The 26,438-nt window shown below is 46.8% G+C and overlaps 1 protein-coding gene across 2 annotated transcripts in view; it reads right to left on the reverse strand.

Moving 5' to 3' along the window:
• The window catches only part of FIBP (FGF1 intracellular binding protein), a 155,001-nt gene that overhangs the window by 125,395 nt on the left and 3,168 nt on the right, over nucleotides 1–26,438 (reverse strand). The window contains exon 2 of one of the 2 annotated variants that reach the window (XM_086938078.1): nucleotides 7,865–7,939. The exons of the other annotated variant lie outside the window; for it this stretch is intronic. The gene's annotated coding sequence lies outside the window, so the exon portion shown is untranslated. The remainder of the gene's footprint in view (nucleotides 1–7,864; nucleotides 7,940–26,438) is intronic. 2 annotated transcript variants of the gene reach the window in all.

Here is a 26,438-nt window from a genome sequence, read left to right on the forward strand (position 1 = left end):
CAGAGTGCATTGACATAGAGTAAAGTGGTGGAGAGTAGAATAGAGAGGCACAGAGTGAAGTGGCAGAGAGTGGAGTAGAGTGCAGTGGAGTGGTTTATAGTGGAGTGGTGCGGAGTGCAGTGGTGTTGAGTGGAGTAGTCATGGTGTGGTAGCATACTGTCATTACAGACAACACATTTTCAATCGTAATGACCATTACATTTGCACAGAGATACAGTTTTGCTAATAAAATTATACAGCGCCCAAACTGTGACATGTGGAAATGGCATCACCTAGTGAACTGATTTGTTTCAATCATATTAAAGTATTTTTTACCAACACATTTCAGAATTAAGAAAAAATGTGCTTCATTTGTGTGTTCCTTATTCTAAAATACTTGCACAGTTCATTTAGATTTTGTTGTGTGCTAGAAAATAAACATTTCCTACCCCCAGTATACAGGACGATTGTCATCCCCTATCATTAATGTCCCAGAATCCCTTTCCAATAATGAACCACTGTTCCTTTCAATGATGGTTCACTATCCCCGCCTAGTCACGTATCAGTATCACGCACAAACCACCCTCACTTCAATCATAGACTTCCCTCAACATCCAATTTCCAACCCTTCAATCATGGACCACCGCATCATACAATGCACCACCACTTGAAACCTGTACGTAAACCTCGATTTGGTAAATTACCCAAAATCTGGCAATTTTGCAAAATATAATCATCTCCCTGTATCTTACATACAGATTTTCATATTAGTGAAAATCTGTTGAGGTGTAGAAAAAACTAATAAGAGTACTCTTTGAATTATATGTGCCCACACCCCTTTCGCCACAACATCCTAGTTTCTGCAACTTGGCTCTAACCAGCGTCCACACAACGCACACTTCTGTACAGCACCTCACATACGAAATGCTCTTTCTGCAATAAGAATGCCTGGATTACTTAGGTTATTCTATATTAGACTTTCCCACGCAGCAATCCTAATATATTAGATTTTCTCTCACTGACAAGTGTCTATAAAGAGAAACCATATCGATTTTTATTTTAACAATTCCTTGACTACTTAGGACCTCCCTCCTATAAGAACAACCAACAGTGAATCGTGAAATAGGAAGCCACCAGGGTACCTGTTTCACCCGGGAGGGTACAACAAACCTTTGCTTTTTTGTAACTATTCAATAAAGCATTAAAAAAGCTGCCATGTTTATTAACCCATAGTCATTTTGCATGGCCTTTGGCTTTTCTTGCCTCGGATGAGTTCAGGCCTCGTTTCCATACTAGGCATGGCCTTCAAAATTAGCATCTCAAGCACCAAAACCCTTGGAGGAGCTCTACTGTACGGCCTGCTATCGCCCTGGACTCAGATGCAATTTCAGCTTCACTCTCGCAGACCTCATCACCACTCTGGCTCATGCATCCAATTCCTTCATTTTGCTTGGAAATGTCAACTTCCCCTAAAGGCCTAAACCAACCCACAACTCCACCACTCTCATGGAAGACCTCAGCATCTTATGACTCACCTACGACCCCAACCACGTGCCCAGACACCTCTTGGACCACACTGTCACCAATTTTTCTAACATGACAGTAGATCATCCCACCCCACTCACCTGGATGGGCCACTCTGCTGTTTGCTTTGAGTTGAACTTGCCCATTAGCACAAAACCATCTACACCTAAACCATCGCCAATGGAACAAATTCTCTGAGGACATCTGATCTCCGAGTTCCGGTCGCAAAGCCCCACCACAACGACCTAGAGTGCTCCATCAGGATTCTCAACATTTGGATCATCTCCTGTTCAGACTCCCTGACTTCTCTAAGAACCACCTGCACAACTCAATCCAGGCAGCAAGCCAGCTAGTTTACAGAGGACCTCCAGCTCATGAAGCATCACTGCAAGCTGCTGTCACTGGTGGTGGCACCACTCCCATGGAAACACGAACTAAGACTCCTACAAATCAGCCCTCTGGATCTAGCATCAGTGCCTCAAAACCACCAAAAGCCTAAACACCACTAAACAGATCCAAAACAGATCCAACACCCAAGAAATCCTCGCCACCATGAAGGAATTCATATCCCCCATCCGTCAGCTCAAAAAACGTCACTCCATCGCAGGAGCTCTGCATTCAACTCTTCAGCGTGAACAAAATCAACACAATCTACAACTTCACCCCGAACTGTCCCGCCCCATCTTCAGAGTACTCCACTCCGACGGCAGCTACACCCTGGAAACCGTAATAATCTGCTGACCAAACATCACTACAATAGAGACAGCTGACATAATGTGCTCCGTCCACTTAGGAGCCCCATAGGATCCTTGTCTGCACAGCATAGATCTTCACCAGGGAGCTTCACCCAGCCTGCACAGGCCTTACACCGATTGTCAACTTATCACTCTTCACTGCCACTTTCCCGGACTCCTGGAAACATCACCACCCTGCCACTCCTCAAGAAACCTAGGCCAGACAATAGCCAACTACAGGCCCACCTCCCTCCTCCCCATCATAGCCAACGTGCTAGAGAAGATCATAAACGCCTGCTTGGCCAACTACCTCAAAGATAACCACCTTCTGGACCTTCCTCAATCAAAATTCAGACCTAATCACAGCATTAAGACAACCCTCATTGCTGCCAGTAATGACATTTGCCTAATCTAGGACAAAGATGACACAGTTGCACTCACCCCACCAGACCCCTCTGCAGCACTCAACACCATCTCCCACCCCATCCAATGCCACAAGGCCAAAATTCATGGTTTGGCACTACAATGGATCAGCTCCTTCGTCTCAGCATGCACTCAAAGGGTAAGCCTAGCCCTCTACTTGTCCGATGCATCCTACTTGATCCACAGAGTCCAAGAAAGCTTCTCACTGAACCCTACATGATTCAACACCTACATGACCCCACTTGCCAGCACCATTTGTTCCCATGGATTCAGCATCATCTCCTACGCTAACGACAATCAGCTGATTCTCTACCTATCGGAAGATATTTCCCCTACCCAGGCAAACTTTTCTTGCTGCATTTCATTAGCTGCATGTCTTTTGTAACAGGCTGGATGAAAAGGAACTGCCTCAAACTCAACAATGTAAACACAAGGAGATGATGGACGGAGCGCTGAAACTTTTCAGACACTCACCCCCAGTCACAGATCTGTGTTGAATCCATCATCATTCTTTAACTCACTTTGCCATCTCAGTTCAGACCCAGCTATATGCAAATCAGTCTTGACCCTGTGCCTCATGGGAACAGTCCAGCCCGAACTGCCAAGCCAGGCCTTCCCTGAAGCGGCAACAAGCATCCTGGGACCGGTTTCTGGGTAACACCATTCACCAGCCAGGCAGGCTTGAATCCAGTGGCAAAGGGAGCAAGGGACCCATATCTGGGTCTGAACTGGGGTGTCGAAGTGAGCTAAAGAACGACAATGGATTCAACCCAGATCTGGGACTGGGGGTGAGTGTCTGAAAAGTTTCAGCGCTCCGTCCATCATCTCCTTGTTTGCTTTGTTCGTCCTAAGTTGGCAGGGTATGCCCAGACGTGGGTCCCTTGCGCCACTTTGCCACTGGATTCAAGCTAGCCTGGCTGACGAGGGTGTTACCCAGAAACTGGTCCCAGGATGCTTGCTTTCGGTTCAAGGAAGACCTGGCTTGACAGTTCGGGCTGGACTGTTCCCATGAGGCACAGGGTCAGGACTGATTTGCATATAGCTGGGTCTGAACTGAGGTGGCGAAGTGAGCTAAAGAATGATGATGGATTCAACCCAGATCTGTGACTGGGAGTGAGTGTCTGGAAAGTTTCAGCACTCCATCCATCATCTCCTACTGCTTGCTTCAAACTCAACAATGACAAAAGATAAGTGGTCTCTTTCATCAAACGGGTCCTTCTTCCTGGGCTGGCCGCCCGTCCAATGCTGCCAGGAACATAGGCATTGTGATCGACAGACGAGTCTACTTGGCCAATCAAGTCAACACGGTCACCTCCACTTGGTTCCACACCCTTAAGGGAGCCATCCGCTGAAGCTAAACAGATAAGAACTACACCATCATACAGACAAGCCCTTCGTGCCCTCCAATTCAAAGAAATACCAATCTCCATATCCGACCAAAATCCCTGTGCTGAAGTTGAGTTCAGGGAGATCCTCCAATCCCTTCTGCTGATGTCCGTGATCAGGACCACAAGAAAAGGAGGGAGAAACTCAGTTCACATGCGAAGGTGACAATTTTCAACCTACCAATGTAGTGGATTCCAGAAATTGTGTCTTATATAGTGAATTGAAGGGGTTCTAGTTTCTTTCCTGAGAAACTGCTATTGTCGCAAGGTCGACTTTCCAGGGAAGGAAACATCTGCTAATTCATAATTAATTCACTGCGGCTATCTGCTGAGTGGGTTCGCGTCTTTATTTTTCACTGTGAAAAGAAGTCTTATGTGAAAAACTGGAGAGCGGATATTGCTTATAGTTGGTGTAAATGTGTGATTAATATAGCCCGGGTTGGAGGGGGAAGCCACAGCAGCATCAACCTATCAAAAGAGAATCACGTAGTGTAGTTAAAAAGAGATGGTCCCCTTAAATGCTACCAGCTCGATTGCAATCCTGGTTTAAGTTGGTGTACAAGCAAGTACTTGTTTAGCCCACACCTCACACGTCGGTGTCTTCAGGCAAATTGGCCTCCTTATTATCGAACTTAGGGGTGTGAATTTTATTGACCCTGGAATGTTTAGTGGCAGAGTTGGCTATTTTGGGAATTCGAACTCATAACGGATGGCCTCTATGTGCTCAGTTGTTGAAGAAACTTTTTAATTGTTTGAATGCATGCAGAATGTTCCGTAGCCTCCAAGATAACTTTTCCATGTGATACTTTAGACACTCTTGCAAGTTGCATTCTTATAATGCTGAAATTCAACTCAGAATGCAAAGAGTCAATGGCTAAAAAGCAAAGACTTCTTAAATCAGACTGTCTCATGGGACAAGAGTACAACCGACAGCTGTCTCATGCCATTTTTCAGGACTGGATCATACCAGATTTGCTTCCAATCATTTAGCACTCTCCCTTAAGCAGGTCATATGTAACAGCGTGGTCGGGCCAAGATAAAGGACAAGACGGCGCTAGATGAAATCTTGTGAGCCTGAGGACAGTTTTGAGATGCTGTAATGATATTGGGCTAAAGTAAAAGTGTTTCATGGTGTGGCTATATATGAGTGAGAGATGATAAACTGGGGGAGGGAAAACACTGTTCTATTCATTATCACTCCAGATGCCTGTGCCACACAGTCAAAATGATTTCAGCTTGTTTCTCCATTCAAATGCACATCTGGGAAATCGCTTAGCAAACATGGGGGTCTCAATTATTGATTGCTTCATTTTTATTGGTGTCTTTCCGCTGCTGGCGCTGTGATTGAGGAACTATTTTTCTGCTTCCCTCGCCACAAACACGTTGTCCACCTTGCTTCTTCCGTGATGCTTCTTTCCTCCCACCCTCCGTTTGTCTAGCGCTGAACGTATAATAGTGCTTTTTTCTAACTTTTAGCCATTCTGCACAGCTTCTGTGCTGCTGCACAACATGGCTAAAAGACATTGGCAAAGCCAAAAGCTCTTGCATAGGCAAGACCCATTGGATTTGCCAATGCTTATTTTATTTACCAATCGATGCTGTGTCTACCCTTTTGGATGGGTAAATAAAAGAACTGGGGTCCACGTCATTTCACAGGCACATACATGCAAGTGATGCATACACACACATGTGAAATGATGCAGCATTGTGTCTTTTTTATTATTTTTTTATTTTGGACAATAAAGCACAACATTGGCAAACAACAATGGCAAATCCAATAGGTCCGAAAGGTGAGACCTATTGGCTTTGCCATTGCTGGTTTTAATTTTCCTTACTGCTGAACAATACATCAATCTTATGTTTATTATCGTACCACGTAGCCATCATCAAATATTGAATGCATTGGTCTTCTTGACCTACCAGTAGGTACTATATGAATATTGCTGTTTGTATACATCAATCTCCGACTTCTTCTTTCCCCTTGTTTGTAAAGTCAAAGGTGCTCTATTAAAGGATACACCACATAACTTATATAATTAAATATATAAATTATATAAGAGAGACCAATACCTGATTCTAAAGGTTCAGTGGTCCGGAGTGTGTGAATTTTACAAATTTATCAGATTAATGCTTTGTATAATAGAGAAACTATATCCAATAGTTATTGAAATGAAGACTTTTTTTTAATTCTTTTTAACTAAATATCCATATTACAATTGTAAATCGTCATTGTTTTCTATGTTTTATTTAAAAAAACATTCACCATCTGCACTTGAGATAGAGAGCATAAGAGAACACAATGAATGTCCCTGTGTATGCGAGAGTAAAGAAGTTAGAGAGAGAAACAACTAGTATGAAGGAGAGAGACGAAGAAGAGATGGCAAAGTATAAGGGGATTAAGGTTTGCAGGAGAGGAGAATGGCAAGTAAGAAGGGTTTGCGAGTTAAAGGAGACTTTGAGAGGAAAGTCTATTTTTATGAGAGGAGCAGGGTACAAGCCGAGGGTACAAGCCGAGGGCACCCACTCTTTTCACAGAGTGGACGCTGTCTACCATGCCAAGAAGTTTGGCCCCACATAACTATGCTGAATTCGTCCCAGTGTAATTTTCAGACACCGGGACCCATTCAGCAGTGCCTGCACATTGTTTGCTTTCGCTTCGGGTGGCAACGTGCAAACGAGGTGGGCTTTGTTACTTTTATTTCCAGTGGGGCCGAAAACAAAGGCTGAACTTAAGGAACCATTAGGCCTCCTTTTATTAGAGTATTCTGACTAGGAGCTATCTGGCGCCTCAGACACACTGATGCAAATGGAAAGAAAGGCACACAGTGTATTACTTCACAGGTACTTAAGAGAGGCATGCGTTTGACTTTTTTCAGTCCCTGTATACCAGAGATATGCATGCACTGTAAGAATGTCATTTGTGTTTCTGTACCAGTTTGTACACCAATAATTTGAATTCAATTTTTTAACGGCTCGTCCTATTAATCCTGCAAGGGATAATAGGACGAGAGTATAGTAGCCAAAATAAGCCGTCAAACCATCGGGCGGATTTCCAAGAGTGCATGTGCTCATGCACGAGCTTATGTGGGTAAAAATCCTAGGACATCAGCAGAGTAAATGACCAGTTAATTTAAACCAGCAGTGTGAAGAAAGAACGAAAAATAAATTGTATACAAATATATATTTAATAAGTATAAATAAAAATCATATAGAGAAACAGGCTATATGATAAGGTAAAAATATAATTCATTAAAAACAAACACAAGTGTCACAATTCAATATATATCCTATAAATCATGCACATTGTAGGAAACAATACAATCACATAGGTTAATGGCATAAAAAGTACTAGAAATACAATCATAAAACAACTCGACGCGCGTTTCGGCAGAAAACCGCCTTCTTCAGGAGTCTCTGCTGATAATCTAGAGAAACATATATAGAAAAAAGATATATATCACATCAAGCTTAATATTTTCATATGACTAACATCATTATTTAACAATATCTGAGAAAATGAAAACCAATGAAAACATATAAACAACAAGTTCATATTATATATAGCGACTTCGTCAATCTTCACAACATACCAGGTTCGAACATTAAATTTGGTCATTTCTTGTCATATGATTGACAGATATTCTCAAACCTATTGTACAGTACTTAATGATACAGAGATCTCATTGTTCTATATATAAGAATTGTTGCCCTTTATTTAGCACTGTATATACATGACCTTTATAGCAAGAGGATTTTAAACCAAAAGGTTTCTGTTAATCTAGGGCAACAATTTTACCTGTGTTAAAGGCAAACACTTACATTGATGTATTTTCTAGAAGCTGTTGATATCTTCATACATACGAGTAGTCAGAGCCACTTGATAAAGGCTGATACCTGATCAGAGAATAATAAAATTAACAGTGAATAACATAAGGGCCATTTGGAAATTTAGGGGATAAGGGTAGTAATAAATCACTTTGAACACATGGTGCCACTTAGATGGAAAATCTAGTGCATTTCTTATATATCTCTAGATGGAATGTGTCATCTAGCGGGAGATAAAAGAATTTTGGGGCAGTGATTGTGATACACATTTGTATCCGGCTATCTGTGGTGGACTACTAGCCTTGTGGAAACAGTGTATCTATGTTACCCACCGTCACTGAACAAAAAAGGTACCATATGATACTAGAAAAACCTAGATACTGACGTGGTTCGGTACCCACTTGGTTATCACAGCAATGCTATTATTATGTTTGATGAAGCATGACTTGCAGATAGCCAAGATATGTCTCTAAACATTGCATAATAATGTTTGAGATACCTGAAATAGCATAGACATCGTCTTAATTTCCATACACGATGGTCATAAACAGCCACAAGGAGGATAGAGCCGAGGTTTGAGGGACGGTCACTGAGTCGGCATAACCAAAGATACTGTATTGATAGAAAACGGAACAGATGGGGATAAGGTAACAACTTGACTAACTAGATAGCATGTTCACGTAGACTTATTTAGGGTAACACGTTTACTGGAATACAAATCGGTGCAAAAATGAAGGAAATACCTATAAGATTCTAATGTTGAAAAATAGATTCATGCCGTGGATGCAGACATTGACAAATGGCCAAGCGGTTCGTGGCTGTAGAGGGGAAGAGAGACACATAATCGGCTCCCATAAGTGGAAAGATTGTCAAAGCAACTTAACTCGATAAAGGTCATTATATTAAAAGCAAGCTAATGCGGTTAATTTCGAGTGATATGCGCCGCATACAGAGTATAGCGTACACGTACCTTTTGTATTCAAAAGAATATGTAAAATGGGTTTCTTAATCCGTGCTTTCTGGATAGTGGTAAGTCAAACTCAGCGTTTGGAGATATCGAAAGTTATATAACTGAAAAGATAAATGGAAGAAGGAATAATAATGTAAGGGGGGCTATACTCCATAGATAAAAGATAAATCATAAGGGTATACTGGAAAGTTATAAATCTAATGGCGTTTAAGGTCCTAACAACCTCGCTAATTCTTACCTCGCATTAAAGCGGATAGTATGGACAGCAAGATGGTGCTGCTCCAAAAAAGTGGGACGTCACATCGGATTCTCCAGCCGTGAAAGTGGGCATTGCAGATACGGGCTAACATTTAAAGCCCAGATAATGGCGCGAACCGTACGAGGGAGTGGTAGACAGCGGTAACAGACTGCTATCCACAATATGTGAAGTCGGCCCGTTCCAATATGGCGCTCCATATAGCCGGCAGCGTGTACTAAGCCAAATGCTGTGTTGTATAGAAAAACAGCGGGGTAGAATTGTTTACGGAAACCGTGAATTATTTAAATATATAGAATAATGGATTACTAGGATATCTTTATGTCTGAGAATGAGGTATTTTCTCAGTACAGGATGTTAGTAAAAAATTTTATAGGAATCCATCCACTATAAAGGGGAAATAACCCATTTTAAGATGGCGTTCCTAAATACAATCGATGTGCAATACCAGGTATATAACATAAGTTGAAAAGGACATAGATTTATATCGGCTATTAGTATTGGTTGTATAGATCGATATTTACTACACGGCAACAAACGGGGGGCCTATATTCAAAATAAGTGCCGATAAAAATAAACAATAAAAAATAAAAAATAAATGATCAATAGGTTCGGTTGTCCAAAGTTAAGCATGTAGATGAGACAACATGCTTATAGTTATGGACTATGCTCAGAATTGAGACCGGTGAGCATAGATGAATGTGTCAAGGGTTGGGCATAGTGGTACATTCTATAGTTAAGGTTAGATGCATCCCCTAATAGATAAAGGGTACCGTTATATAAGTGAAATGGTGTTCGTCTAGGGGATTTAGATAACTTAAAAAGGTACATATATATTACTGGATACAAGTTATAAAAGGACGATCTAAATATTGAAAGTCCCTAAATTTGATTATAACAGTTAAAGGTGCTAGAGAACGAAACGTAAACTAGTACGGTAATGAATAACAATTTAGGTTATGGCGTTCTCCCAAGGAATTTCAGCATTTAGTCCTTTCTTAAAGGTTCCCATGGCAAAAATCCAAAAGACTTCCCTTTTTCTTCTGACTTTGTCACCACCTTTGCTATCTGGAAGTCTGATCTTTTCCAGAATGCGCCATTTAAAATCATCTGGTCCGTGTTGTTTTTCTGCAAAATGTTTGACTAGGGGCGCCAGATTTTTGTTTGTACGGATGGCTGACCGATGTTCTGTAAGCCTAGTCTGTATGGGTCTAGAGGTTTCCAAATGGCCCTTATGTTATTCACTGTTAATTTTATTATTCTCTGATCAGGTATCAGCCTTTATCAAGTGGCTCTGACTACTCGTATGTATGAAGATATCAACAGCTTCTAGAAAATACATCAATGTAAGTGTTTGCCTATAACACAGGTAAAATTGTTGCGCTAGATTAACAGAAACCTTTTGGTTTAAAATCCTCTTGCTATAAAGGTCATGTATATACAGTGCTAAATAAAAGGGCAACAATTCTTATATATAGAACAATGAGATCTCTGTATCATTAAGTACTGTACAATAGGTTTGAGAATATCTGTCAATCATATGACAAGAAATGACCAAATTTAATGTTCGAACCTGGTATGTTGTGAAGATTGACGAAGTCGCTATATATAATATGAACTTGTTGTTTATATGTTTTCATTGGTTTTCATTTTCTCAGATATTGTTAAATAATGATGTTAGTCATATGAAAATATTAAGCTTGATGTGATATATATATCTTTTTTCTATATATGTTTCTCTAGATTATCAGCAGAGACTCCTGAAGAAGGCGGTTTTCTGCCGAAACGCGCGTCGAGTTGTTTTATGATTGTATTTCTAGTACTTTTTATGCCATTAACCTATGTGATTGTATTGTTTCCTACAATGTGCATGATTTATAGGATATATATTGAATTGTGACACTTGTGTTTGTTTTTAATGAATTATATTTTTACCTTATCATATAGCCTGTTTCTCTATATGATTTTTATTTATACTTATTAAATATATATTTGTATACAATTTATTTTTCGTTCTTTCTTCACACTGCTGGTTTAAATTAACTGGTCATTTACTCTGCTGATGTCCTAGGATTTTTACCCACATAGGTGTTTACCCTGCCCTAGGAGTCTATATTGGTACCCAGGGGGTCCTTGTTTTTTTCATATACTCATGCACGAGCTTACCATTTGCTTCCCAGCCGCCTTGCATCAGGCAGCTCGGCCTCAGGCATTCACCCCAGCGCGCGCTAAATACATCTAATTAATCCCTGCTGTTTCACACTTCTTTCACGGCCGCGAGGCCATGCTTCAAAGGGATCCGCTACCCTGCCCCTAAAAACTAACAATGAACTGGAATGTGGCCCAGAGTAATTGCCAATGGTGAGACTAATACAAGCATTCCATCCATCCAGTTTGTGTGTGCTTTATCGCAACACCCTAAGTGGGAAGGATATACCTAGACATGGGTCGCATGCACAAGTGCTACCAGAGAACCAAACCATAAGGGACTGACAAAGGACCTGCGATGGGCATGCCCTTTGGATTGTATGTCTTGGAGACCGAATAGTTAAAACAAGACTGTAAAATAAAATGTCTGTGAAAAATTACGATGAGTATCGAACCTGTGCAAAGCTGTGATTCACGCTTTATTATGTTATTTATTTGACACTGTATATAAAGACGTTATAAAAATGACTGAATTTCGCTACCTAAACAAGGCGCATGGGGCCCGTTCCCTTCCTGATGTTAGGCACATAGCACACACGCCTCTGTACCATATGTTTTCATATTTTTATGATATAAAGACAGAAAGCAAATTTGTAACTGCAGAGCCATGCGTTTTGCCCTGCAAGTACACTAATCTGCCTGCATGAGAGGGGAGCAGCTGGAACACACAGTGCTGGCGCCGTCCATCTGTGGGCAGCGCCTTCTGATGCCACCACACACGGTGCTGCTTGAGCCGGTCGGTATTGAAGCTGCAAGGCGGCGGATCGGGGGCACGTCAACGTGAGACACTGCTGAACGAGACACTTAACCGATCTCTGCTGATCCCGAAGCAGCATATAGCCATACACAACCGAAGGATGGGAATCAAAGAACTGTAAAAAACAAGGGCAACCGGATTGAGAAAACGCGACCGTCCATAACAATGCTAGACGGGGCTGCACACATGCTGATAACGTAACATTCATTCACAGGTTGTGCAAGTAAACATGCATTGTGCCCTGGAAACCATCCCACAGAAGGTTGTGGAAAAGCCCTTTATGAAGCATTTTGAATTTCAAATAACTCAGCGAGCTATTAGTCGGATTTCATATTCAGACCTCTGTGGCATTTGCTAAGGCGTGCATCGCGTAGTTCTGTTGTCTTATTTCTACACAGTAGACACATCTGCATACAAAAACAGTCGCCTCCAAATGGGGAAAGTGTTCGGTTCTCCACTTAATATCGCACAACGCGAACTGGAGAAGCCTCATTAAATTCAACCGGCTTCCAAGCAAGGCAAAGAAATCAAAGTTCGCAGAAAAAGTCAGCCTGTGGCGCCGCACAATGTGGTGGTTTTGAGAAGGCAAAACATATCAATTAAGAAATACCCTGCAACAACAAAACTAGTCTCGAGACAAATGCAGTCACTATTCTAAAGTTTAGTGTCGACAGAGCCAGTACGTTCAGCAGGGCAAAAACTCTGCAAGTGATAACGGAAGTAAAAAATAAATGAATAAAAGCCGCTATTAAAGGACTTGGAATTAGGCCTAAACACCAATGATAACCTGGAAACAGGGCTCTACTCGGATAGTAACATCTAATTTTGTTAACATTTTCTAGTAGGCACTTACCTGTGGGTATCATCTTAGACCAAACTGTCTATTGATGTGTCACCCTATTTTAGGTAACTTTTTTTTAAACACATCAATTACTTGTGAACGTGTGTGTGTATTCACCTAAAACACTCCATCCATCCCCCCACTCCATCCATCCATCCATCCCACTCCATCCATCCATCCATCCATCCCACTCCATCCATCCATCCCACTCCATCCATCCCACTCCATCCACCCATCCCCCCACTTCATCCATCCATCCATCCATCCCCCCCACTCCATCCATCCATCCCCCACTTCATCCATCCATCCATCCCCCCACTCACATCCATCCATCTCACTCCATCCATCCATCCCCCCACTCCATCCATCCATCCATCCCCCACTCCATCCATCCATCCATCCCCCACTCCATCCATCCATCCATCCCCCCACTCCATCCATCCATCCCCCCCACTCCATCCATCCATCCCACTCCATCCATCCATCCCCCCACTCCATCCATCCATCCATCCCCCCACTCCATCCATCCACCCCCTCCATCCATCCATCCCGTCCCACCATCCATCCATCCATCCCCCCCACTCTATCCATCCATCCCACTCCATCCATCCATCCCCCCACTCCATCCATCCCCCCACTCCATCCATCCATCTACCCACTCCATCCATCCATCCATCCACTCCATCCATCCATCCATCCATCCATCCCACTCCATCCATCCATCCACTCCATCCATCCATCCATCCATCCATCCATCCGTCCGTCCCACTCCATCCATCCGTCCCACTCCATCCATCCCCCCACTCCATCCATCCATCCCCCCACTCCATCCATCCATCCATCCCCCTACTCCATCCATCCATCCCCCTACTCCATCCATTCATCCCCCCACTCCATCCATCCCACTCCATCCATCCATCCATCCATCCATCCATCCCACTCCATCCATCCCACTCCATCCATCCATCCCCCGACTCCATCCATCCATCCCCGACTCCATCCATCCATCCCCCGACTCCATCCATCCATCCCCTCACTACATCCATCCATCCCACTCATTCCATCCATCCATCCCCCCACTCCATCCATCCCCCCCACTCAATCCATCAATTCCCGCACTCCATCCATCCATCCACCCCCGCACTCCATCCATCTATCCACCCCCGCACTCAATCCATCCATCCATCCATCCACCCCCGCACTCCATCCATCCACCCCCGCACTCCATCCATCCACCCCCGCACTCCATCCATCCACCCCCACACTCCATCCATCCATTCACCTGACTCCATCCATCCCTCCCCGCCCCACACTCCATCCCTCCCCGCCCCACACTCCATCCCTCCCCCGCCCCACACTCCATCCCTCCCCCGCCCCACACTCCATCCCTCCCCCGCCCCACACTCCATCCCTCCCCCGCCCCACACTCAATCCCTCCCCCGCCCCACACTCAATCCCTCCCCCGCCCCACACTCAATCCCTCCCCCGCCCCACACTCAATCCCTCCCCCGCCCCACACTCAATCCCTCCCCCGCCCCACACTCAATCCCTCCCCCGCCCCACACTCCATCCCTCGCCCTCTTGCCCTCCCTCTATCTATCGCCCTCACTATTCATCGCATAGTTTCCTGTTTCCCTGGCCGAGCAATTAGCTCCTCTTGTCACTAACTACTCCAAATGTGTGCTAATCGGGGATCTGAATCTCTGGTTCGATGAGCCTGAGGCGGATCCACAGGCAGCAGAACTCAAGGAGTTACTCCTTGACTTGAACCCAACTCAACACATTGATTCCCCTACCCATAGGAAAGGTCACAGCTTAGACCAAGTCTGGTCTTATAATTTGTCCGTTGCAACCCCGGTCATTGAACCATGTATTTGGTCTGACCATTTTTTAATTCGTTTTTCCTTTGCTGTTGGGGGATACCTGAAACAGACTACTGGGAAGGGGGGACCATTAGGAAATGGAAGGGCATTAACACCTTAGCCCTATTAGACACCTTAGCCATGACTTTACCATCTTTGCCCAAAGACCTAGACCTCATGGAAGAGACCTTATCGCATTGGCTCCTTCAAGCAGCCGATACCCATGCTCCCTGGGTCAAGTTTCCTCATTCACGCCCCAATAACGCCCATAAATGGTTTGCCCCTCAACTGAAACTTCAAAAACTGGAGGTGCGCCAGAAGGAGGGCCATGTACTCTCCACACGACAAAGAGATTTACTGTGCTGCCCGTAAAAATTACCAAAATTCTCTTTTGAAGCAGAAAACTGAGTATTTCTCAGTAATTATTTTAAACTCACATAACAAATCTAAGATGTTTTTAAAATAGTGCAAGATCTCAGTAGTAGTGATAGAACAGCTCCCTCAGTTACCCCTACACAAGAACCGACCCCCGAGCGCCAACTCCCTTAACACGTTTTTTCTTGACAAAATTACCATTATTAAGCAGAGGATTCTGGATCTCCCTACCCCGGCCCCCTTGAATGACATTCATCATAATCCTCTGCTGCTTCACACTTTTACTCCCCTAATGATGTCTGCCCCCCGCACATTTTAAGAGAAATTGGTCTTGCCATTCCGCAGGGGATTCTTTCCCTGCTAAACGAATCATTGTACAGAGGTGAAGTGCCTAATAATTTCAAGAATGCCTTGCTTATTCCTTTGTTAAAAAAAACCAGGAGCAGACCCACAAAACTTGACTAATTATAGACCCATTTCTTTACTCCCTTATCTTTCCAAAATACTGGAAGCTCACGTGGCGAATTGTATGTCTAATTTCATTGAAAAAACAGACTATTTGGAACCTAATCAGGCCGGTACCGTCCCGGTCATTCGACGGAATCCGTCATTCTTGCTGTCTAGAATACACTGCGTTCAAACGTGGACAAAGGCATCCACCAGGCCCTTGTGCTCCTTGATTTGTCGGCCGCGTTCGACACGGTTGACTATTCCATCCTTGTCAGCCGTGTCGAACAGGCCGGCCTCAGGGGCCCTGCCTTAAGTTGGATTGCTTCTTTTATCACTGGACGCACACAGTCTGTTAAGCTTGGTCCCTTCACAGCTCCCAAAACCTCTTCCACATGTGGGGTCCCTCAAGGCTCCTCACTCTCACAGTCTGTTAAGCTTGGTCCCTTCACAGCTCCCAAAACCTCTTCCACATGTGGGGTCCCTCAAGGCTCCTCACTCTCACCTTTATTATTTAACCTGTACCTCCGTCCCCTACTTCATTCCTTAAAGAGCTTTAAAGTCACCATATATAATTATGCAGATGATCTTCAACTTGTTGTCCCTCTTAACACCCCAGACTCAGTCACAGAATTTCAGAGCACCATGGAGCACATTCAACGGTGGATGAACCTGAACCACCTCAAACTTAACCCAGGCAAGACCGAATTGATCTTGCCTGGGAAAAGCGAGCTAAGCTAGGGTCCTCAGTTCTGGCCAACGAACATGGGAGAACCACCTTGCAAATCTTCCTCAGTTAAAAGCTTAGGAATCACACTCAACGCTGACCTTTCACTCAAGGGTCAAGTTGGAGCTGTTGTCTACTCTGGCTTTTTTCAACTGCGGAGGATAAAAAAAAATTGCCCAATTTCTTACTTACCCCGCCCTCATTCAGGTCATCATTGCCCTTGTTATGTCCCGCTTTGATTTCTCAAATAGTTTATATCTTGGATTACCAGTGGGCCAGCTCAAAAGACTCCAACTAGTCCAAAATCAGGCAGCCAGACTAATTCTTAAACAATCTAAATGGCAATCTATTAGTCCAGGCCTTGAAAAGCTCCACTGGTTGCCAGTGGCGCAACGAGTCATGTTCAAAACAGGTTGTATTGTCTTTAAAGCCCTACAAAACATTGGCCCCAAGTTTATTCAACATCTTGTCTCTAGGTACAGTCCCTCATTAAATTTACGCTCTGCAAAAAAAGACCTTCTAATTGTACCGTCCTTCAAGAAAAAACACCTGGGCGGCAGTTGTTTTAACCACCTGGAAGCGGGCCTTTGGAACTCACTCCTACTGTCTCTCAGGCAGAGTCCTAACCTCCTCACATTTAGACATTCTTTCAAGACGTTGCTTTTTAGACAGGCTTACCAGTAGGGTTGAGTTCTTTTTTATTGTGTTATGTTCTCTTCGCTACAGCGCCATGAAGCCCACGGGCGTACAAGCGCTTCATAAATAATATTTAACATAACATAACATAACATAACAGCATCACTCAGGGGCACCACAACATCACTATGCGCTACCAGAGCATCACTGAACGCCACAGCATCACTCGTCGCCGCCACAACATCATTCAGAGCCACCACAGCATCAATCTGTGCAACCATTCAACAACTGATTCAAATATGTTCTCTAAATGTTTCAAACTTTATTACAAATGTCACAAAAAAATGTTAATATTTCACTTCTGTTCTTGTATTTTCATCACAATAAAATACACTAAACATAATTGGGGGGGCGTGGCTTGACTGGCGAGCATGGCGGTCGTGTAGAGCGAGAGCTCCGACCAGCCGACCGAATATCCTGCTGCATATCCTGGCCCTGATCATCACTTACGGCGCTACTGGCGGCAAATACCCTCCTTCGTCGGTAGGGCAGCCTCCTGTGAAAACAGAGGCGGCGGACCGACAACGGGACCCGCGGCACGGCCCGGAGGTGTGGAGCGGCCCGGAAGCGACCAGTGAGGCCTACGGAGCCAGGGCTTCGATTTTGGAGGCACCCGGCCGACTGCAACTGTAGGCTGCGGCGGCGGGCGAAAGCGTGGTCGCCTGGCCCTGGAGAGCCGGACACAGCGCAAGATTACGGCCCCTCCCGGACAACGGCGGAGAGGAGCTGAGCCATCCGACGACAGGCGCTGTTGCCGGGACCAGGAGGTGGGGCCCGACAGAGGCAGCCGCCATTATTTGCCAAGATCGGCCGGTGAGTGGGCCCAGAAGATTGCGCCTCCTGGGTCGGCCCGCATGAGAGCCTGAAACATACGGGGGGAGCCGGGCAACTTGGGCCCCCGGGGGTCGGTGCTGGCCCTGTCCCACACAACACACGGAGTCCACGTCGGGGCGTGATACGTGGGGTCAGTGACAGCTCCGTTGGGCGCAAAGACTTTCCTGTCGGCCTGGGGGCCTGGTTGGGGACTTCCCCTACACTTGTTGAGTTCGTGATGGAGCCCGCCCGGCACAGAGACCAGGACCGTTGGGTGACTGGAAGTGGCGGCAGACATTTGGTGGTGAGCCCCGGCAGGAGTGTGGGCCCAGCGCAGATCGGCGCCAAGACAACAACGCGGCCATATTGGACCCATGCCGAACGCCTGAGACCCGTGGCGGGCAGCGCAGAAGGAGCGGAGTGACAACGGGGCATTGCATCAGCCGTGCAGTGGTGAGTCGGGGACGCTTGGCGCTCGGGGGTCGGTTCGGGCCCGGGCCCATACAGTGGTCAGCGCAGCCGTCTGAGCGGGAGCCCGCATTGATCTGCTGGCCTGGGAGCCTGGCCTGGGAGTTGACCCATAACCACCAGGTGCTGGTGGCGGCTGAACAGGGGGGAGCCCCCGCCCAGGGCAAACGCTTGGTGGATACTGACATCCCTGCCTTCCATTGCTAAGACTGTGCCGGGGTCCCTGGCCCACCAGAAACCCTGCACATCCCCACAAGACCTCTTTTCAACATGACACGTGGTGGAGCTGGGGGCAGCCAAAGCAAGCAGGGGCCCATTGACAAGTTCACGGAGGCGGTTGGCTCACAGACTCCGGTGCCGGACAATGCAGCACTGTTGGCGGCGATCACACAGTCAAGAGACGCCTTGGATGCAAAGATCGGGGCCGTCGGGTCCGATGTCATGCTACTCCGCCAGGACCTGCGGAATGCAGTAGAGCAGATTACGGGGACGGAGACGCGCATCACGGAGGTCGAGGGAGATGTGTCTGCCATGAAAAAAAGAATCCTGGCCCTAGAGAGGACGCAAAAGAGCCTAGCCATGAGGGTAGAGGATGCGGATGGGCGTGCCCGGAGGAGCAACCTTCGCTTTGTGGGCTTCCCGGAAAATTGCGAGGGTAAAGACACAGAACAATTCCTGGCTCGGTGGCTGGAGAGCTGGCTCCCGGAGAACGCTTTCTCACGATGCTTCGTAGTAGAGAGGGCCCATCGAGCGCTTACACAGAAACCCCCGGTTGGCGCACGCCCGCGACCGATCATAGCAAAATTCTTGAATTACGCTGACCTTGACACCATCCTGCGGCAGGCACAACTGAAGGGTACGCTGACTCACGAGAATGCTAATATCCTAATTTTTCCGGACTACACTCGGCTGGTGCAGCAACAGCGCCAGTCGTTCACCGCAGCCAAGGCCCGGCTTCGAGGCCTCAAGATACAATATGCATTGCTTTACCCAGCAAGGCTGAGGGTCACGTACATGGACCGCACATTCTTTTTTGACACCCCTGAGGAGGTTTTTCAGTGGACCGATGAAACATTAAAGATCTGAGTCAACACAGCGAAGGGCGGAGAATCGGATTCCTCATCGAGTGGCGTCGCCAGGACAGGGCTGAGAAGTCAGAGACGGCGACGTGGGAGATCGCGTGCGAGCCGTGGCTCGTGCTCTGGATCGGCCTCCCGTGGGGGCACCCCCACGAGAGAGAGACAGGAGGAGGTGCCTTGACTGTCATGGGACAACTGACTACGAAGTTAGTGCAACACTGCCACCGCAATAAACACACTTTTACATGGGTGGTGTTGGAGAGAGTGATGGGCGATGTGCAATCTGTGGAAAGACGCCTAATTACCAAGGAAGCTCGTTGGATATATCAAGAGCAAAGTGAACAGAAAGGGCTGAACGAACTACTGGAATGGAATAAGTTGCGTTAAACCACCGGAAGAGCTGTCTTCCAGCGCAGTACTCTGCTGTCCCATTGACTCTTGGTTCCCCTCCTTCTTAAATTAAAAGTGAATCTTCTTTATGAATTAACATCTGAGAATTATAATATCCACATTAAAGATTGACATATGTACTACACCTCCCATGATAATACTGGATATTTTCACTTCAGTAGAAATGTGATATTCACCTCACCCCCTTTTTTGACTAGGCTTAACATGTGATAGGTCCATATTAGCCATTAACAGTTCTCTACTTCCCTCTTAGACCTCATTGACACAGGCAACCCCTCTGAGAACAATGTGTCGGTTGGCACTACAATCACAACCTCTTAATATACTGTAACCTTTGGGAATTTGTTAACATTTAAAATTCCATATTAGTCAAATAAAGTGTACTTTTTCCTACACCAGCGTACATCGAAAGTGTAGTTATGCGTTTTTAATATACTGGCGCATAAAGTTTTTTTAATATACTGGCGCATAATGTTACACTAGTTTGACCTCTATTATCCATTCATTTCCAGGCATAGGGTCCGTTTACAAATGGCCGTGTTCTTCTCCAGAAGACCGGCACCCATTATGAGAACGACCTAGGGACCAATCACATAACCCGTAATTCGGCAGCCGGGCCTCGGGGCATCAGACACTGTGGACCAATCACAATGCGCTGAACGCGATCTCAGGAACCAATCAGTGAACCTGAAAATCGGCATCCAAGCCCCACGTCATCCCACCTCGTGGACCTATCCCAGTACACGAAAACCCGACCTCAAGCCGGTAAATAAACAGAGATTCACTCGGTCGGCGTTCGAGGGTTGAGAGGACGCCGACCGGTAACCCTTAGCTTAACTGCATTTAGGCTGTGTTCACTGCGCAAGGTAGGAGAAGACTCCAATACTAATTGAATGCACTGTGATTTTTCATTCCAGTAACTTTCTCAAACGGGGAGTAAGGACCATGCTCACCTATGGGAGCTGGATTCTGAATTAGCCTAACTTCATGACTGGTATGAGAGGCAAAACTGCATACAGGGTAATAATGGAATTTACTTACCAATACAGCATGGTGGTTTGATATCTAGCTTGCTATGCAGGACATAGAGAGGGATACCAGGTGACCACATTTTTGTTTGTTTATGTTACAGCACCCAAGATTCAGTGTCTCTTGCAGTGGCATTAAAAGTGAATTGCCCTGAAGAAATTGCCTGATAAAAACCAAGGCAATGAAACATGTCGGCTGTAAGTAGAGAGTGAATCGATAGGTAGTATTTACTCTCTCCTTTTTTAGTATATGTGTGTTCACTGTTCTGCAACAAAGAAAGGAACGAAAGTAAAGTTTATTGTCCTAGTTGCACAGTGACTTATATGTTAAGTGTTACATGTTGTTAGTTGTGTCACATATAAGTTGTGTCCACTGCACCATCCACTGTCCTTTTTATTTTTGGGGTTTGAGACACGTTTTTGTTTTAGCTTGATGGCACCGATGATGAGAACAGGGCCATCCTGGTGAGTACCAACCAGGGGCCCCATTGGTGGTGCGCCCGTGAGGTGCCATCTCGCTTTTCACACATTTTTTGTCTGTGCTGTACTGTCTGTATATATCAGAGAGGTTGTTGTTTTAAAGAGGCAGTAGACTGAAACATCTTAGGATTATCTTGAGACTAAAGAGATCCCTTGGATAACGAATTTCGACCATGAATGTTTACAGTCCAGTAAATGAATATTGCCAGAAGAACTAGGACTGGTGTTGTTGATTAGCTTACAGAGTGGAGGGCGTCCTAGTTCTGTTTGTCTTTCCCTCTAGACTCCCATTTTTGTAGTGTCATGGGACATGACCTGGCTATTTCCTCCTATCTGGAGAAGATGATCAGGTGCATCGTTACTCAGACTGGGAGCCACACCCAGTCCGTTGGGAGGGAGGGGGCGACAGCCTAGTTTCTATGGGCTGCAGCTGAGGGATCCATTGGGAAGGTAAGATATTGGTCCCCCCGTTGGGGATCAGGCCTTATGCCGACCGCGACAGGTGCTTCCACGTTCGGGAGGTGCAGAGTGTGGGGTGGGGGGGTGTTTGGGGTTGAGGGTTGGAGGGGGGAGGTCTTGTTTGCGCTGACATTGCTGCTCGCTGCTTGCTTTAAAATGTGCATGCTGGGTATAGTTACCGAATTTCAGTTTGATGATGCGATCCAATGTCTCACACTGAAGAGGGGGGGCGGCTAGCCCTAGGCCAGATGCGTATCTTGAGTTGGAATGTGCGTGGGATGCTGGATAAAGTGAAACGGGGGGCAGTCCTTAAACATGCCAAGAGAACTGAGGCGGACATCATATTCCTACAAGAAGCGCACCTGCTAGGTACAAATGCTTTGTGCCTCCAGCGCTTTGGGTACACACACACATACCATTCAGGGTTCACCAGGGGCTCTAGGGGGTGGCAGTTCTTGTCCATCGTAGAATTCCCTTTACTCACAAACGCACATGGTCAGACACACATGGCAGGTATGTATTGGTGCAGGGAGAGATTGGGGGAGAGTCTGTTGTCCTTGGCAGCGTGTATGCCTCGCCGCCGTTGCAGTGGTCATTGGTAGAGAAGCTCATGTCCATCTGGGAAGACATGCCAACAGCCCTGTCCATTGTGGGGGGGGGGGGGGGGGGGACTGGAATGATGTCATGGATAGACTTTATGACAGATGGCGGAACCCAGCTACAGTCTGAAACTCCGAGGGGGAAGGGGGTCCGACCACCAAGTTGCAGGCGCTGGTCACGGGTCTTGACTGGGTGGACACCTGGAGGTACAAACACGGGAGTAGACGCGACTACACATGTTTCTCCACATCGCGTGACTCCTTCTCTAGACTGGATTATATCTTTGTCCCACGGGTCCTGGTCGGTTGAGTGCAGTCGGCAGAAATCCTGCCGCGGGCACTCTCTGACCACTCGCCGGTGCTCCTCACGCTGTATACGGGGCGGGCCAGGCAGCCATTCCGGTGGCGCATGTCGGCCTGGCATCTGATGCAGGACACATATCGTGCACATATTACTATGGAGATAGATAACTTCTTCACGGCCAATGTAGGTACAGTTGACTCCCCAGCACTCCTCTGGGAGGCCCTGAAGCCCACGATACGGGGGGTAGACATCTCATGGTGTACGGCGGCTCGTCGGGAGAAGCGCGCGGACCTGGTGCGTCGCGAGGCGGAGTTGGAGGCGTTGGAGCGCAGGGCTCGAGAGGATGGAGGAGGTCCCGCCAGACGGCAGCTGGCACTGTCTCAACAGCAGTATTCTGCCGTGCTTCTAGACGAAGAGAGGCAGGCCTGGTTAGCTACACGCAGTCGGGTCTACCAATGGGGCGACAAGTCAAGTAAACTGTTGCACCGCCTATGTCAGGGTGTCATGCACGCCCGTCCGCTGCCCCGAATAACGGGCCCCGGCGACACACCCCTCCTGGAGCCGGCAGCGCTTGCTGAGAGTTTCGCAGACTACTTTATGGCATTATACACACCCCAGGAGAGCCTGGAGGCCGAAATGGTCCAGAGCTTCATTGATGACCTTCCGCCGAAGGCCGTCACAGATGAGGCACGTGACCTCTTAGATCAACCCTCGACGACCGAGGAATTGGCGACGGCGCTGGGTGAGCTGAATCCGGGTAAGGCACCGGGCCCAAACGGGTTTCCCAGCGAATTCTTCCGGCGGTTTGGGACGCAACTAGGTCCCTACTTTCGACCGGTGGTCGAAGAGGCGTGCGAGCGCGAGACTCTCCCCCCGGACTGGCGACATGCAGAGGTGGTGGTCTTCCTCAAACCCGGGAGGCCCCCTGAGCATCATGCGTCATATCGCCCCATCTCACTTCTCAATACAGAGGCTAAGATACTGGCCAAGGCCCTGGCCAATAGGCTTAAGCCGTACATTACGGACCTGGTCCATCCTGACCAGGCAGGCTTTATGCCGCAGCGGGCTACTCGCCATAATATTAGAAGGGCCCAGGTCGCGATATCTGCATGGGGGCGCATGGGGGAGCGGGCGGGCTTGTTGCTGGCGGACATGGATAGGGCGTTTGATTCCCTGAGCTGGACGTATCTATTCGCCCTATTGGGTCGTCTCAACCTCGGCCCGCGCTTTCTGGCGTATGTAAGTCTTCTGTACACTAACCGCCGCAGTGCGAGTGGGTTGAGGGGTGTCTCGCTCGTTTCCGATCCGGCGTGGAACGCGACAGGGATGTCCCCTCTCCCCGTACTTATTCGCGCTTGCTATGGAGCCTCTAGCGGCGTGGGTTCGCATCGACGCCCAGCTTAAAGGATTCCATTGGGCGGCGGGTCATGCAGATAGGATTGCGCTATACGCCGACGGCGTGTTGTTCTTTCTCACCGACCTGGATCGTTCGGGACCGCGGCTGATACGCATACTACAGACATTCGGCGAGACAACGGGCCTCTATATGAATCCGAGCAAATCCACGCTGTGGATGTTGGGAGGCTAACAGGAGGTAGGGGTCTGGGCATCGGGTCTTCGGCTCGTTACTGACAGGATGAAATACCTGGGAGTGTTCTTGTCCGAGGACGCGGCTCTCTCTCGCGAGCGGAACCTTAACCCGGTGTGGGACCGCACGCGTGAGGACCTTAAGATATGGTCTAAGATGCCACTGTCCATAGCGGGGCGCTCTGCCATTTTTAAGATGGCGGCGCTCCCGCGCCTGTTGTATCAGCTACAGAACCATCCGCATGAGATTCCGCCTCGTTGGTTTCAGCGCCTTAACTCTGCGCTGAGTGGATTCCTGTGGGGGGGAGGAGTGGCGCGAGTAGCCTTACGAACGTGTTTCTTATCCACGTATACAGGAGGGCTGGCCACGTCGAATGTGCTTTCGTACTACAAGGCGTCCCACCTGCTTGTACTAAATGATTGGTGGTACGCCGACAGAGGAGACCCGGCGTATGCGGTAGAGAGGGCCCTAATGGGAACTGCATCCCTTCACACGCTTCTATATTCGGCTCCACTTAGAAAGGCCCTTCCCCCAAGTAGTTTCCTGGGTGTGGAGGCAAGCCCTGCGTCGAACGGGCTGGTGGAACACACTCACCCAGGAAACCCAGGAAACCCCGCTGTGGAATAACGGTAGACTGCCTCAGCTAACCACCCTGGTAGGCTTCCGGGGATGGGATGCGATTGGAATTTCCACCCTGGGTGATGTTATGTCTGAATGTGTTCTTAAGACTTTTGAAACACTACAGAAAGAATTCGATATGCCCCGTACACAGTTCTTCAGATATCTCCAAGTTCCGTCACGCTCTTCTGCCGTACCTGGCGGGTCTGGAACAACTCCCTGAGTTTAGCCCACTCGAAGCCAAATTATTTATGGGAGAACTGCCTGACAAGAAGGTGTCTCGTATCTACCAAACACTAGTGCGGCATTGCTCCTCCGACTTGACAAAACTCAGGACCCTATGGGAACAGGATGTTGGGGAGTTAGATTAGGAGGACTGGGTAGAGGCCCTTGATGAGTCCTAGGGGGGCGGCGATATCCACACGCCTGCGACTCATCCAGTTCAAATACCTACACCGTACATACTTTACCAGACAGAGACTGTGGCGGGCGGGTATGGTGCCTTCTCCAGAATGCTTGCGCTGCGGAAGGGAGGTGGGCACGTTGCTACATACAGTGTGGGACTGTGGGGCATTACAGAGATTTTGGAGTGGGGTCATTAGATGTCTCGAGGAAGTTCTGGCCTGGGAGCTCCAAAGGGACCCTAAACTTATCCTGCTTCACGTTATGGCTGGGGGGCAATCAATACAAGCGACACCTGCTCTTGCTAGGATTAACATTGGCGAAAAGGGACATTGCAAGGGCTTGGAAGGCGCCCCGTGCCCCGCCCCTCACGGCATGGAAGAATGGGTTGAACTTTTGTATGGGGCTTGAACAACCAGTGTTTGTGGCGAGGGGCTGTCCCCGGAAGCACTTCAAAATATGGAAAAGGTGGGTGGACTATCGGGGCCTGGAGTTGGACCCACCGCCAGAGGACACTGCCCCCCCAACTCTTTGATAGCTTTTACTTACTGAACCTAAGCATGGAGACTAAGTGTACATGGCATGTACTGTATATATTTCACTTGTAGCGAGTCGAGCTAGCAGCGGCGCTCGGGGTGGGATTAGTGGGGTGGGGGGGAATAGTTAATTTCCTTTGTTCTTTTCCTTAAATCATTCGATGATTAAATGTAAAATGCTGAAATTTATATTGTGTAACCATGGTGGCAGCTGCCTCTGGCTTTCAGAGCTGTGCAAGAATATGTGTCTTCAGCCAATAAAATTTGTTTTAAAAAAAAAAAACAATCTTCAAAAAAGTTATTTGCAAAAGTTTAAGCTATTGCTATTATAAATTACAATAACTTTTATTTAAGTATTAAATATTGAAAAAAATACAACCCATTGTTATTTTTAATATTAATACATCTAAGTCATGTAAATACAACACATATTGCATTACAAATGCTATAGGTGTCACGTTTGCAAAAGTTAACACTATTGGCATTGTAAATGACAAAGTTATTAATTTCGCTATTTTCAAAACAAAAACAAATAAAAAATTTGTCATTTACAATACTAATACCTCTAACTTTACTAATGCGAGCCCTATTGCATTGCAAATGCTTGTTTGTTTTATTTCTTTTATAGCTTTGCCCATCCAAAT

This window comes from Lissotriton vulgaris, chromosome 9 (assembly GCF_964263255.1).
Source record: "Lissotriton vulgaris chromosome 9, aLisVul1.2, whole genome shotgun sequence".
Taxonomy (NCBI): domain Eukaryota; kingdom Metazoa; phylum Chordata; class Amphibia; order Caudata; family Salamandridae; genus Lissotriton; species Lissotriton vulgaris.